Source organism: Tenebrio molitor, chromosome 2 (assembly GCF_963966145.1).
Source record: "Tenebrio molitor chromosome 2, icTenMoli1.1, whole genome shotgun sequence".
Taxonomy (NCBI): domain Eukaryota; kingdom Metazoa; phylum Arthropoda; class Insecta; order Coleoptera; family Tenebrionidae; genus Tenebrio; species Tenebrio molitor.
Genome location: NC_091047.1, coordinates 17,347,077 through 17,363,941, shown reverse-complemented (window position 1 = coordinate 17,363,941; position 16,865 = coordinate 17,347,077). Strand labels below are relative to the sequence as shown.

The following is a 16,865-nucleotide window of genomic DNA, read 5'->3' as shown; positions in this document are numbered from 1 at the left end:
ATGGAGGAGAAAGGCGAAGTTTTACCTGTTTTAACAACATTGCCTCCACTTCCAGAGAAATTTACAGTTTTAACTTCTTGCGGGTGCAAAAAAGGTAAGATATTGTTTTACTAATCATTCATAGGTCTACTAATAATCTGGTAATTTCAGATTGTGCAAGGAAAGTGTGCACATGCAAGAAAAGTACATTAGGGTGCATAGGTGCTTGTAAGTGCATGGCCCAGAAGTCCTGCAGGAATGCAATAACAATAACAGCAGCCGCATCACTTCCACCAGTTCCACAAAGTGATTCAGAAAGCTCTGATGACCAGTGAAATTTTATTAACTTTAAACGTTTCATTTAGAATTCAATATGGATTTAACAGTATCATAACTAGGCTATATACATATTTATTATAATATGTTTATATTTTATTGATTGGTATTCTACGCGAGTTTATTTTGTTTCTATCTACCCCTTGGTTAAATTTGAAATATTGTATAAAGATAGATTTGTTATAATATACTAGTTATATACTGGTATTGTTATGAGTACATAAATAGTAATAATTAATACATAATATCCTGTGATAATACATATCTGTAATGTGTGGAAGCGCAATGGAGCTACGGAGAAAAGTGCAATAAAAGATGGTTCATCGGGGTGGGGACGCCTAGTAGCGACTTATAGCCAATCGCCGAAAATTTACATTGCATTGCATTAAATTATATAACGTTTTTATTATAATTCACAAAATTATAAAACTGATACTAGTATGAACACAAAAGATAATACAAACTTTTATAAAGAATACAAAATTTTGATTAGAGCTTTTGTTTTAGAGATGTCGCGATAGAAACGAAAAAATTGTGTAAAATGAATTAGATTTTCAACCATCTGAAACTGAGATATTGGGGTTTAAAGTTTTGTTCGATTTTATTCTCCCGTAAGAGACTAATGTTAACTTTAATCACGGACCATTTTAGAAATATTAAAAAAAATATTTGCTGTACAAAACTTTTTGTGAAAAATATATCAAAAATTTTGTCATTTATTCTTCTTGATGATCATCTATCTAACTCGCTTCTTAAGTTTAATGCCCTTTGGAACAGGACGTTTTTTGACGGCCTTGGGATTTTGAAACCTCAGTACATAAGCTTCTCTTTTATATATAATTCAGCTTGTAACAACAAAACCCCCACGGAAGTCACAAAAAGCATATCAATGCACTCTACTAATATGTATGTATTTAAAAAAAATTAAAATCGCTCGTTAGCCAAAATTGAACTTTTTAACTGGACGATTAAACGATAATCCAAAGTTACCTCTGAACAAACGACAGACTAATTTGTACACCCGATGATTTTTGTGACGTCAGAAACAGAAACAGTCAACTTCTCATGTTTACATTGAGAAAATTTACAAACAAAATTATTTTTTCAAACTCGTGCCTGCTACCAGGACATGAAGCAACAACGAGAAATTATATCAATTATATGGCAACAATACTAAAACAGGGTCAGAGGATGAGGTCGACAATTACAGCCAGTTGACGGTCACTTTTGGTGTACTGTCAAAAAAATTTGGTCGTCAGAAATACAATTTAATGACCAAATAAAATTGAAACTGACTACGCTAGAAGTGGTAGACGTAGAACACCCTTTATTTCTCTCTAAGTTTCTATTCTTTGTGATATACGATTCTTTGCTTCAGTGTATTAACCAACCAGACGCACTGACCATGTCTTCTCTTATAAAACCGAAATGTCAACAAATTGAGAGTTCTGGAGCGCGTTCATAAATACTCTGGGTAGGTATAAAGGTTACTCAAACACCGTTCATAAATTAAAATTGGGGGAATAATTACGCTAGCCCAGATCGTTCACAAATGTTTAGAGTGACACAAGGAGTGTATCCATGTTACCGATGTCTAGCGGTGCAGGAGAAATTACCCATACGTCAGATTTGACGTCTGTCAAATATCTGGCGATAGTGAAGCGGCGGCTGCGTGAAAAAAATATGCTCTAAGTTGTTTTCATACATTTTTTAATTATGTTTTCAATAATGGGGACAAAATTTTCGAAACTGGAACCACGACACAATCCGTTCAACATATCCAACAATTCTTAAAAGTATTCCTGGTGCAACCACACTTATTTTCTCTGCTTCCCCTTCCTGTATTGAATCCGGTGATAACAAATTTACAGGGAAGAAATAATTAATTTTCTTTTTCTTTCGTCAAATTGCATTTTTAATCTGTTGATCTTCATTTAAGCAGGTGGGTAAATAGATGACAATTAAATGTGAGTTGACAATGTTGACATTTACAAAAACAAAAAACCCATTCCGTTCATAATGCCGAGTGACACTGGGACTCACGTGATATTCCCCACACTCTACCTTCGCCCATATTTTATGAACGCACTCCTGTTGTTAAAGTTTTAGCGATTTTTTATGATCCAACAACCTGCTATGCTGAACAATTAATTGTTATCGACGAAGAAATTTAATGATTATTAAGTGTTCGTTGCAGTAACGGTTTAACATCCGCTAAGAACCTCTTTAAACAAGAGAAAATTGATTTTGTAAGAGATTACGCAACGACAAAATTTAATAATTTTATGCTAGTCGGTTTCTTATTTTCATTTATAATCTCCTAAACCATAAAGTTTTTTGATGGTATTGATCACCAATGTAATTTTGCCATAAAATTATATATTTTACAGAAAAACATCTACTATACACTTATAAGTAACGAGCGTTCAAAAAATTTGTTATCAAATAGGCCGCGATTTTCTCTCTCTTAGAAACATAGGTCTTTTTTTTTAATTTTATGATTCCCACTCTTGAAGTAACAACAATCTCCTCACGCCAAAAAATAGGAAAATTATGTTTGGTAATTTCTTACTTCCAAAACAATTTAGCTTTTGCAAAAAAAAATCACCCCACAACTTGTTTGCTGAGTACATAAACGTTATTGGAAACAAAAGCAAGTACTAGGCCACTCGACCGGAATTTTGTTTGGACAAAACTGGACAGCTGCCGTGTTTTGACCAAAACTTTCCATTGTCGTCGGCGATGGTACAGTTTGAAGCGACACAGTTTTGTTACGGCGTACATACATATGTGTACTTATACGTGCTCAGTTGGTGGAACACCTATTTGGAGGCACTCATTTAGAAAGTGCGCTCATTATAAGCGGCCGCTTGAACTCACCGGAGTCAAGGCCACATTTTCACCGGGCGGACCTTGCCCATTGCTGACCAGAAGTGTGACCAGCTCAAGGTCGCCTCGCACTGGTCGACGCTCCAGCCACATCTAACATCTAACTGCCGCTAATGAGATCTGCAGTTTCGTCTATGCTCATTGTTACTCTTTCTCTCCGGCTCCGACTGTTCATTGCAACGGACGGCACGACCTTTGACCGCGGCTCTGGTACTGACGACGACACTGACCTAACGCGTAATTGGATAATGATGGTTTCGTACCGGTCAAATCGGGGATGGACCAACTAGATGTACGAGTAAACAATTAAATACCAACAGATTTAACGATAGTCACAATAAACATGATTAACACTGAAAGATGATAAACAACGAAAACTGTAGTGAAAATCGTGAACTGTCAAATGTTAACATTTTAAAAAGTTACAAATACCCTGTGATCAACAATTATATACTTAGATAAGGGGCGGCTGTAACTTTGACAGTGTCAGATTTTTCGTATCTTTGCTAAGTCAGCTAATAATAAACGTCACTATTAACCAAATTTTAACGCAAAAATGGTTTTTACTTCAGAACATAGAAGATTCATCATTGAATCTTACTTTCGTAACAGTGCTTTCAATAACCAAGATTTTTTTCTAACGGGAATTCGAGTCTAGAATTTAGGCTGCATTTTTGCCGTGACGGGAATTCGTGTGCAGGATTAAAGGGCCTATGTCCAAGCCCAAGTATAAAATATTATGCTGACGGGAACTCGTGTGCACCGCCAACCATTTGGCACTTGGCACTCAAAAACAGGAACGTAAACATGGTACACTGCGCTCAATAGTGTCAGGGCTGATTTTGTTCCATTTCAGTGCGAATTTTCTGACGTACCTAAATGTTCTAAATTATTTGGTCTATTAAAATAAACCCTCGATTTTAAATAACCGCATTGAAAAACAATTTTACGTTAAAAATTAAATTAAATTTTTGAAGTACCTAATATTTGTAATTTTCTCAAAAAAATTGTTATGTAAGGTAATTTTTTTATTCATTGTATAGGTAGTAGGAAGGTCTATCAAAAAGAGAAGAAAAAAGTGGGGGTTGTCATTAAAAAAAAAACAATGATGACGTCATTGTTCAAAAATACATGACGTCATAAGATGGCTAATTAAAAAATAAAATTGACCTGTCCGAGCGTTTTGCTTGAAAACATTAAATAACGCAATTATAAATTTTGTTCCATACTTTATAACCATACTGTATATCAATTAAATATGAAATAATAAAAAAGTTGTTACTTAATTAGTAATTTATGATACGAGTTTTATAAGACACCATTTTGTCGTACGTGTTTTTTAGAGCACGAGGAGCGCAGCGACGAGTGTTATAAAGCAAACAAGCGCCACAAAGTGGCTATAAAACGAGTGTAATACAATATTTTTTCTATTTTGTCCCTATTTTAAATATTAATTAAAAAACAGTTCAAATCGCAATGCTAGGAATATTATACAGAGTGTCCCCAAAAAAGAAGACGAGCCCATAACTCCGTTATTTATCGGAAGATTTTAATTATCTGTACACCAAATTAAATGGTTGTTAATAGGCTACAAAATGGTCTAATAAATTCAAGTATAGCCCCATGGGCTTCAAGGGTAAACTGTCAAAATATTTTTTTTAAATGGGATTACATATATTTTTTTAATAATTCTGATAGAGATTTTTATTCTGAAAACAAAAATGTATCACAAGTACACAAGTACACTTAAATACTAAACATTCACAAAAAAAAATGTAAAAAAACGCTACTATCGTCTATGTTCCATTTTGCGCTAAACATTGGCGGCATATCTGCGCAATCCCACATGTTATTATTTGTCATTTGTCTTTCCAGCTACCTTAATTTGGTTATTACATTGTAACGCAATGCATTTTGATAGCTTCTCGCTTGGTGTTCGTCATTTGTTTCAAAAGTTAGTGTTATTTTTTTTTATGTGAAGTTATACTTGTGATACATTGTTGTATTCAGAATTAAAATCTCAATCAGAATTACTAAAAAAAGTATATAATCCCATTTGAAAAAAATATTTTGACAGTTTAGTCTTGAAGCCCTTGGAGCTATACGTGAATTTATTGAGCCGTTTTGTAGCCTATTAACAACCATTTAATTTGGTGTATAGATAATTAAAATCCTCCGATAAATAAGGGAGCTATGGACTCGTCTTTTTTTTTTGGGGACACCCTGTATTTGGCAGATATAAGGGGTTGGTAGCACTGGTAACTAGACGAACAATTGCAAGTTTTGAATGTAAAGTGTCGTGAAGTGCAGTGATGACGTAGCAACTACTCACTGTGAGTTGCTACCCACATTAAAAATTTAAGTAAATGTTCCTGAAACCAGTATCGAAAAGAACTCCTTTTCGATACCCGTTTGAGTGTTACACTAACTGTGTTAAAGGTGCAAAATGGAAAAAAAAAATCTCTTTCAGAACCAATACAGTTTATGATAAAGGATATTGTTATATTTAGAACCAAATAGGGTGTCTAATGGGTAGTGGAGAAGCACATGTTGAAAAATGTTACATAATTTACTATTATTATTTTAAAAATATTGCTTTCATTAATCATATGTACAATAATTTTGTTTTGTTTTTTACTATATGTAGATACAGCTCCATGACCTTTACTTAACACAAATTCCAAAACAATTTATCCAGTTGTTTCTGCTGTACACTAATTTACCTTAGCCTAGCGTGTTCTATGACGGCGTGTTTGTCTTTAATATGTTGAGTGTAAAATTTTCAATAGTAATATCCCGAGTGCATGTCAAATCAATGTGACATGCACGAAGGGTATTTTGGTAGATTATTTCCTGAAACATTAAAACTCAGAAAAATCAATTTACTGAATACGAAAATGCATTGTTTCATCAATTTTCCCATGATGGTTTTTATCTTTTTCTTTCAAAAAATTTAAATCAACCACACTGTTGGTAAACAAATTTCAGTCAATGATGCGTAAATGACTGACAGCATTAATTAGCGCTGTAATTGATTAATTTTTTTAAAACAAACAAAACACATAGTTTGTTTCATATACCAAAGGTTCTGTGAGTGATTTATAACGTTTAGATATAGCATTAATCCACATTAAATTGTACATATTAAGTTAAACTATATTTTTTTCTTCATATACTTACTCGTAGTTACAAAAAGCAAACATTTTATTTCTTCTATAACAGATGTTAAAGTCTGCCTTTATCTATTCAAATCAAAAAGTCAAGTAACATTTTAAATAAAATACAAATGCTATAGAAAAAAATAGAATATTAAACACGACGATAAAATTTAATTAATATCTTCTCGAGCGTAATTAGCTAAAAAACGCTCTCGAAGATATGTAAAACACAATTTTTTCTACTTTGGTATCATAAAGAGCATTTTGTGAAACTAAAAGTAGTGTCATAATAGTACAGAGTGTTCAACAAGAAACCAAATCAAGAGTGCTACCTCATCTTTTGTTTTATCGAAACGTATTTCCATCATGAATCAGCCGCTTTTATTTACTTGCTGTGCAACTCGTTTTGTTGGTTGCCTACCTCTCAAAAATCTATTATTAATTGCCTTTATAAATTTTTTGTAATTCATGAATAATAGATTTAAAAGCAAGTTATAATTAATTATTATTTATTATTGATTAAGGAAAAAACACACAGTTACACAAAATTCCTTCATAAGGCACAATCTTGAGTTACAAAATTTTAAAAATAATTATTTTTCACAATTCTTTGTTTTGTTGTTTTCTGTAAGTGTAAAAGATATTATTCTCTAATTTTTGGGTAATTGAGAACTTACTCGTATTTTTCTAGCAGTGTTTAAAACATTTAAATTACTCCAAGGTCAAAAAATAAGTTTTCACAAAAACTGCTCAAAATGTTCTCCATTGTGGTCCAGAATCAGACAGAATCAAACTTGCCTCTCATAATTTCAAAAACCCTTATGAAGCTGTCAATTTGTTTAAGGTAATGTGTGGGTTTTATTTCTTGCAACACACAAAGAGAAACAAATTAATATCCTTAAAAATTTTCTGATAAGTGCCATAACACAATTTAACTTGCTGTCTTAAACGCCTTACGAAAGTTGAGGGATGTTCCTTGATAATTTGTCGAACATTTTGCACCGTTTCTAAAATTTGAACTAAGGACTGACCTGACTTCTTCTTAATGATGGATTATGATGTGTTAAAATTAGGCACTATAATTTTAAGACATTGATAAACTTGTTGATAACCAATACCATCAGGTTCAGACATCTGGCTTGAAATTCTTCGGTGTAAGGGGGTACAAAGTAAAGCCAGTTTTCATTTTCTTGTTTCACCCTCTTTCGAAAATAATCTAATAAAAATGCCTTCTCTTTAATGGTAAAACCCATTTTACAACTTATTCTGGGATAATTATTGCTTACAACTTCAATAAACGTCTGTAAACTTTGCCGAAATCGAAGATTTGTTTTCTAGGTTAAATCACTTAAATTGTCAACAACAACAACCTTGAATTTTGAAATGTGACATTTCAACGAAGCATCTCCGTACCAGTGGCGTCGCGTTTGGCAATAAAGATGATAATTTACTTACTCTTACAAATGTAAAATGTTGCTCTTGTTAATCTTATAAATTGTTTCCCTTATCTTATAATAATAATAAAATGCACAATTATAATTCCAACGTCTAAAATTCATAAGGTATCATTTTTTATTAAATAGCGTTTGAGACCATAAATTGTCTACGCCCATGTTTTCACCGATTATGTGCATATGATTTTGCTACGACGTGACCGATAATTTGCAACGCTTGCTCTGATTTGGATTCTTGTTGATCACTCTGTATATTAAAAGACAAGTTTCATAAGACCAGTCTTGAAGCACGAATTCAAGATTAAAAAACGAGTGGCGTAGCCACGAGTTATTTTAAAGAATGAGTGCTTCAAGGTCTTATGAAATGAGTTTTTTATACTATTTTTTGTAATTTGCCCTTTTTAAGCCGTTTTTAAACAAAAATGTTTACTTTCCTCGATTTAGGGATTTTCATAGCGATTGGTAATGTCTTAATTTTAAAAGTGAAAATTTGATCAAGTCAAGTCGCCTTTTGTTTTATCCAAATTCTGTCACAAAACACGAATATGAAAGATAATCTTTCATGTACGCCCGCTGAAATACGTGAAATTCCCAAAAACACGGTCGCGAATTTGTTGCTTGATAAATCCTGATAATTGATAAATACGGGGTGATCAAGAATGACTGAGTCTGTTGGTAACAATGACATTTGGCAAATTTAAAATTTACCAACGAAGGTTCATTTTTGTAATAGTATAAACATAACCTGCATACCCAAGAATGTTATTAATGTCATCTCAAGTTAAAAAATCCGGTCAGTGCGTGGTCAGTGCCAATAACTAGACAAAAATCACCAGTATTTTCAATTGTTTCATTGCCAACAGACTCAGTCATTGCTGATCACGCTGTAATTCTTTGCACATTTTGTAATTTAAACTGACACGCATGACAAATCAAGCTTTGCCAACCTAAAAATTTTCGTAAAATGTTCCGTGAAATAATGGCTATAAGGACATCCCAGATGATGACGTCGCGTTCGTTAATATGTCTATTAGAGAATCAAAATGGAGGCAAATTACAAAAAGGAACTTTTTGTGAAACTGTTTTTGGGTTTTTTTATTCGTATTACGTTGGTATTACTGTAATAGCACGCTGGCCGGCGTCCGGCATCTCTAGCGAGCTCCTGTTAACAATTAAAACATTTGACATTTCACATAAATTTCACAGAAATGCCACCATAACTCATGAGACACAAAAAACAGTTCCTAGGTTATTTCATAATTAGATTTTTGATTTTTATGAAATTAATGCAACCAAAGTAGAAAAAATAGTATACTCGTATCACACCAGTTTTATAAGACGCACTGACACTCGTTGAAACTCTGTTGAAACTCGTGTCACAATCAAGCGTCTTATAAAACTCGTATAATATAGTATATCATACACCAAGGTGGAGAAGTTCATGAGAGCCAAAATAAGATTCCGAGATGCGCCGAGGGATGTAAGGCGCGAAGGCTATAAGAGACTTCTCTACAGTGGTTTATATACTATTTTTTTCACCACTAGATACGTTAAAACCCTTTCTGATAATTATTTCCCTTCACCATTTGACATTTAATAATTATTAATAAAATTATTTTGTCGGATGCGACGGATCCGAGTTGTCACTTATAAACATTTGCTATGAAAATCGTCTACTTTAACCAATGAAATAAGCGACAATCTTTCGTTGCTAGGTGACGGTTGTTCATTATTAATCTTGGGTTAATAATGAAAAATTATTAACCAGTAGGAGAGAAATTCTACTTCAGGTTCCGTTCAGGAGTAAATAATGACGCCTTCTGAGACTAGTAGTGAAAAAAATAAAATACTCAATGTTACACCGTTTCAGTGATATTAAATGGCATTATTTTGTATTGCTTAAAAAAGTTATTAGTATTTTTGTTGTTAACAAGAAAAAGTTTTTGAAAATTATTCACACCATCTCTAGAATCTATGTATCTTACTGAATATTCAAATGAACAATAACTACTGGTTTTTCAAAGAATCTGCGAACTACATATTCAAAGGCTCTACTAATTAAGAAAATTATAAATTATTTTTTTAGTTTGTAGGTAGAAAAAATCCACTGCTAAAATAAAGTTTTTCTATTTTGCGTTTAAAATTAGTATATTAAAAGACAAGTTTCATAAGACCAGTCTTGAAGCACGAATTCAAGATTAAAAAACGAGTGGCGTAGCCACGAGCTATTTTAAAGAATGAGTGCTTCAAGGTCTTATGAAACGGGTTTTTTATACTATTTTTTGTTTCTAAGCCGTTTTTAAACAAAAATGTTTACTTTCCTCGATTTAGGGATTTTCGTGGCGGTTGGTAATGTCTTAATTTTAAAAGTGAAAATTTGATCAAATCTTCAAAGTCGCCTTTTGTTTTATCCAAATTCTGTCACAAAACACGAATACGAAAGATAATCTTTCATGTACGCCCGCTGAAATACGTGAAATTCCCAAAAATACAGTCCCGAATTTGTTGCTTGATAAATCCTGATAAATAATTCTTTGCACATTTTGTAATTTAAACTGACACGCATGACGAATCAAGTTTTGCCAACCTAAAAATTTTCGTAAAATGTTCCGTGAAATAATGGCTATAAGGACATCCCAGATGATGACGTCGCGTTCGTTAATATGTCTATTAGAGAATCAAAATGGAGGCAAATTACAAAAAAGTCTATTTTAGCACTCAAATGACGTCATTTGAGTGCTTTAATAAGTCGTTGGCGTGTTAGAATAGACTAGTAAAATTTACTGTGTTGATGTTAGTAGCGTGAAGTGTCAACTGACAGACCTCAAAAAATAAATATCGCAGAGAACAAAGCAAATTAATAAATAACAATGAACAAAACGTTTAATTTTCATTCTGGGATTTGGATTTTTCCGGCAGTAAATTTTCTAACGTCTTTTGTGCAATTTGCCTAATTTGCGTTTTCAATTAATTTTTTTCACAGCCGGCTAAAATTATGCTACATAAAAAATGTCACCAACCACCGTAAAATTCCCTACATTTAAAATTGTTATTTTTTTATTTATAAAATGGTGTAAAGCGGCAAAATAGAAATAATTGTATAAAAGATTCGTTGCAGAAGGTCCTTCAAGCACTCATTTGTTCCTCAACTCGCCGCTGCGCGGCTCGTTGGCTTCTGCAACTAATATTTTAATATACTATTTTGTTATTTTTATCACCATATATGCGGTTGGTTTCGGAATGGAGAATTTAATTCTCATTAATAGATTATTCATTGTAGGTATGTTTGAAACGTACACTGCCGTAAACTGCCACACCTACACTAAAAAATTCTCTTCGCATGTTTGCATGTTTACAATGACTTTTATTTTCAGAATATTTTTATCTTAACAAAACCTAATACACAATTATAATAAATAGTTCAATGATTAAAAAGCTACAAGGTCTATGTCTACAATTCGTGCGGAAAATAACTAGACTATGAAGGCTAGGATTGATTATAAACAACTTTTCAGGCTGTCTCACAATTATCCGAATAATTATTTTAAAATACGAACAGAATTTTCTGCAAATACATATCTAGCAACTGAATTTAGACGACAATAAGAGAATTGTTTTAAATAAATTTACTAGTAATGAAGTTTATTATCGGTTCACTAGATAAAAAGAAAGGTTGGCAGAGTTATCTTTTTGTAAGTACTGTCTATTTTATACGGTTGGCAGGTTTGATCTTTGCTCACCGGAGTATTCAACCAATTTTTCTATGTCACTGTTAATTAAATGTAGGTACACATTCTACAATTGGGTTTTATTTAAAAAATACTGTACAGGACCGACCTGTACCGTTAGTTGAGGTACCTGACCAGGGAGGACCGCACCCCACCACCCTCTCTTAAAAGCGAGACGCATTCCACAGATACAACAGATCAGTCAAACAAATTCAAACAAACATAACCATTTTTTGTACAATCATTTACTTATACTTTGTTAATGTTATTGTTTTGAAGTGATTAAATATTTAAAAACCAACAATTCTTTTCCTGCGGTACAACGCCGCAACAAATACTTTTGACATTTTTGATATCTGGCACTTTCACAGAGCTTTCCCCATTTTGATTTGTGTCTTTCGAATCACTTAAAAAATTAACACTACAAATTTTTCATTTTATCTATTATAATTCATTAGTATAAATAAATAACTTCTTTGTGAAATACTTGGCTAAGGTTCGAGTTTAATAAAAAAAAATCCGTTAGCTGGTAGATCTCATGAAACAACCTATGAGTGTTTTAATACTATTCCCTGTCATAGTTATCCTGGTTTATGACTCTCATAAACCCTTTGTTTATACAATAGGGTTTATGAACGTCGTATAATCTTATTCGACAAGGAATAGTATACCTCAAGTTTTAAAGAGCATTGACAGCATTGAAAGAACATTAACTACTAAAAATCTTTGGTATACATCTCCTTGCAACATCACTATATATTATTACTCTACTCTACACTACTATTTCGTATTCGGTGATTCAAAATGATTCTGGATAAAATGGCAACTATGTACGAAAATTTATGTGGCAACTGTGTGGGTGGGATAGACTTGACATTTATATGACATTTCATAGGCGTGCATTTGATTTTTTTTTGTATCATTGCACGTTGATTTGACAATTTTCAAAATTGCGTAACTATGAATTGTCAAAGTAGTGTCAACTCTATCCTACACCCATACATTTTCGCACATAGTTGCCATACCTACAAACCTACAAAAATAATTTTCAGATTATGAAAAATGGATAAGTAGCACTTCTTGACTATAAGTAGCACGCAAAGTTTCGTTACCATGCATAGGGCTATTAATAGTATATTGTATATCAAGAGTTGAGCCACAAGCCGTAGGCGCGTGGCTTAAGCAAACGAGTGTGAAATCGAATTTTCAACACGTGGTATACACGATATTTTTCCGACGACCACAAAAAAAACGCTAATATTCGGCATCCCTTCAAACTTCAAATATCATTCGACAGAGCTGCGGACAAAATAATTATGCCGTTGCGCGGAGATAGACATCGTTAATCATCGGCCCGTGTACAATATAAAAACACACAGCTGTCGGCCAATCAGATTTCTCAAATTTTTCATTGTACACGGTTAGGCTGTTCGTTCGTGTTCGTGTTGAAATCGTTTGCAATTTTAAATTTTCACTAAGGAAAAACCGTGTGAAATGTGCCATATTTCACAGTGGTCGTCTGAAAAAATATAATTAGTGCGATTCTGTTTCAAAATTTAGCAATATTGTTATTGAACAGTATTGATTTTGCATAGATCCAACCAATCAACAGCTTCATATCATAGCAACTACAACCTTGTTATATATTGTATAGCAATATTGGTACATTTTAAAACAGAATCGCACCAATTATTACATGGTTTATTGAATTCAATTATTTCCAAGATTAAAATACAAAAAAGCAAGTCGGAGTTATCATAAATGTTTGAAATTTTTATTGTTTATCATTTTTCGAAATGTAAATTACCACGTTCTGAGTGAGTTAAGGCAACAAAAGAGCTTTTTCAAGACTGACTCGTTCAGGACCTTCGATATTGTAGTAAGAAGAAAATATTTTGCTTACATCTAACTGTACAACTTTAGATACCCTACAATAACATGAAGGTGACAAATTTCCAGAGCACACTATAACGTTAGAAAGTAATAATGTTCGAATATTCAGTAGTTGTATGCCAAATACGCGGATATATTGACTATTTCCCTCAGAAAATTTCAAGTAATCATATAGGTATACAGGTGTCCCAGAGTTGCGAAAAAGCTCCATAACTTGTTTGTTCTTAAAGATATCAACTTTTTCTATTTTCTAGATGATAGCTACGCTTCTACTGCACATTCGGAAACTATTGCGGTATATATACAGGGTGTCCCAATATTGTAAAAACACTAAAGTTATGTTTTTTTAAATGGAACCTACCCAGTTTGATTTCATTTTTGGATTCTGGGATACTAGCAACGGACGAATATCAGCGAGTATTCATGCACCATGAAAATAGCCGGGTATTTGCACATGTGCATAGAGTGAATATTTTTGACATTTTCAAAACATTCGGGCTTTTAATTATTATCAAAATGCATTTATTGATTTAAGTTACAATTAGTAGATATTTGAACAATAATGGTTATATGTACATAGTTATCATTGAAAGTACAATTACTTTTACAAACTCGATTTTTTTATCGTAATTTATCCAAAAGTATTTTTTTTTAATTTCTATCGCGAAATTCCTACTACATATGTATCAAAATTGTGTGAAATTTTCTTGGGGAAATAGTCACCTATACATCTGCATTAATACTAGGTACAAACACTTATTAAAAAATGATATACCCTGTTGACCTTTCAAAGCTCCAAAGATCAAAGATCCTCCGACATTGCAAATACAGACGGCAACGCTGTTGAATTTTCAATTACGGAAACAAGAAATTTTAGGTTAAATTGGCGACGCTGTATTAAGACAAATTTTTATTTTTGTCAAGCAAATTTCTTTCTTCTGCGGCATTATAATTACATTATTACATTCAGTTGTGCCAACTTGTACATATCGTCTTCAGTTAGTATATAGAATTATGGAGATATTTATGTTTCACCAACATAAGTCAACAGGTGGTGGATCTTTGATATATGAACAGGCTGTTGAACTTTAATTAAATGTCTGTATAACTAGTACGTACATATTTTCTAAGCGCTGATAAAATAGTGAGTAAAGAAATAAAAGTGCTTTGTAAATGGTTTAAGTGATTTACGTTTATTAACGGTGAAAGTATTGTTTTGTTTCCGTCACGCAACCTTTACTACAATATTATATTAATTAACCACATTTAATGACATCTATAGATAAAAGAATATTGTTACCAAAATAATTTAGTAACAGAATTTCCGTTTACTGAATTTCTAAAGATAATGTGCAGTTATTAGTTTGGCTTTTAAACCGTAAACATTGCCATTGTAAAAATTGTAACGAAGAATAATGTTTCATAATAAAATCGTTGCATGTTTTAACTTTATAGACACGAAAGTGTTTCACCATTGATTGTCCCTAATATAGGGGCAAAAGATTCAAATTATTTTATTTCTCCAGTCATCTAAGACAGTGTTTTGATGGCCTTACAAAAACATTTATTGCTTTATATCTCAAGTCGATCATTTACCTTAGTCGTCACTTGGAAAATAAATACACGAAGATGTTCTTTTCATTTTGGAACTAAACAGCAAGCATTAGAGCTAAATGTAGTGAATAGTGAATCTAAGTATAGTTTTGCCGTTATAACTTTTTATCTGCTTCGCCCACATAAATTGACCAATGAGAATCAAAGCCAGATTCAATCTGTATAATTTTTTATCACATTTGCCACGTAAAAAACGTAAGGTTAGAATTTTGCTGTCAAGTCCACAATTATTGTTTTAGGTTTTAAAAAATAAAATGACAATTGTCAATTATCAATTGTCCTTAGTAACGGGCCTTCAAATAAATTTATATTTAGAGCAACCTATGGAAATTCAATCGTTTGCAACATTTTTCCAGCGTAGAAAATGACACAAGAAACGCCTGACATTTTAACGAAATAAAATTAGGTTAGAAAATATTTTTAATTTTTGTAATGCATTCTCCCTATTCTCCCTCCACGGAATATGACAATATGAAATTGGGAAAAAGCTTACTATGCATACTATGCAACTCCAGAGAATAATTGGTTACCTACAAAAATTACTTTACACTGTTAAAAGAATTAGAATGTCTCCTACGCCTACTCTAAATATGTATATATTTATTTGAAGGCCCGATATAATCGAAGTATGTAATTTTTTTGACAGAAATATTTTGAAAACATTAATGTCATTAATGACTTACCTCAGTAGGTATCGGTGTTGTTATTTACTTACAGAATTAGGGTTGTTAAGTTCAACTTTCAGATTGTGTCAACAACAATTGTAAGTATGTAGCTATAACAACACGATTGCGCGAAAAAATACAAATGTTACAATTTTTGAGAAATGCTCCCAGCACGTTCCATTTATATTTACTGCGATTTTCTTTTGTCTTTGATTTCGTTCGTTTTTCTTTCATCGTTGACACCCGTGTCTCAAACCCACAAACATATGCATTATGCGACATAACCTCAATCATGATCTAGCTGAAATCTAGGATGAAACTGAGATAGAACTGGACCCTGGACCAAAAGTCAATGATTTTTAATACATACAGTGAGTTTTTTTTTTAAGACTGGCCATAGGGTTTTACATGCTAATTTTTCAACCCCCTGTTAACTTTTGTTCCGATGAAAATATTCAAACCATTTTTGGAATAAAGTTGGAAGATCTTTTAAACTATCGGATAAATTACAATTCAATATCCCAAACTGTCGAAAAAGTTGTGAAAAAAATATTTTTTAGCGCGCCGAAAGCGTCCAAAAGTTGAGATCGTCAGGTGCTGGTTGAGCCGACAATGGCGCTACTCTGGCGGCCGCTCGACGTACTATTATTTCGGCTCCCTAAAAATATTTTTTCTATAATTGATTCAAAAAATTGAAATTCACGCATAGTTATCTGTGCCTGAAGTGGGTCATTTTCTGACGTGTATTTTTTTTGCATTGTTAGTAAGATCGAAACCATAGAAACCATACAAAACAGTGTGTGAAATGCAATTTCATGCATACGACTATTTCTGTTTTTCATTTCACGCACTGTTTTTTATTAGTTACCTAGCAACATGGTCACTGCATTGAAATTTCACAGTTCCTTCAAAAATTTGAATTTTTAATTTCAATTTTTTGAATCAATTATAGAAAAAATATTATAATATTTCGTGCGCGAACATGTTTTTGTGCATTCAAAGGCTTATACAGCCTCGACCTTCGTCTCGGCGTAAAAGACCTTTTCATGCACAAAAAACACTCTCTTCGCGCACTTAATATAAAAATAACTATTTTTCACAACTTTTTCGACAGTTTGGGATATTAAATTGTAATCTATCCGGTAGTTT

The 16,865-nt window shown here is 32.6% G+C and overlaps 1 protein-coding gene and 1 long non-coding RNA gene across 4 annotated transcripts in view; both read right to left on the bottom strand.

Annotated features, from left to right (window-relative positions):
• sano (serrano) overlaps positions 1–16,865 on the bottom strand; it is a 51,768-nt gene that overhangs the window by 20,802 nt on the left and 14,101 nt on the right. The gene's annotated exons all lie outside the window — the stretch shown is intronic.
• LOC138124838 (uncharacterized) lies at positions 6,855–7,138 on the bottom strand. The gene is made up of 2 exons (XR_011157295.1): positions 7,040–7,138; positions 6,855–6,987 (listed from the first exon to the last, which is right to left on the bottom strand). It is a non-coding gene; the product is annotated as an uncharacterized lncRNA (long non-coding RNA).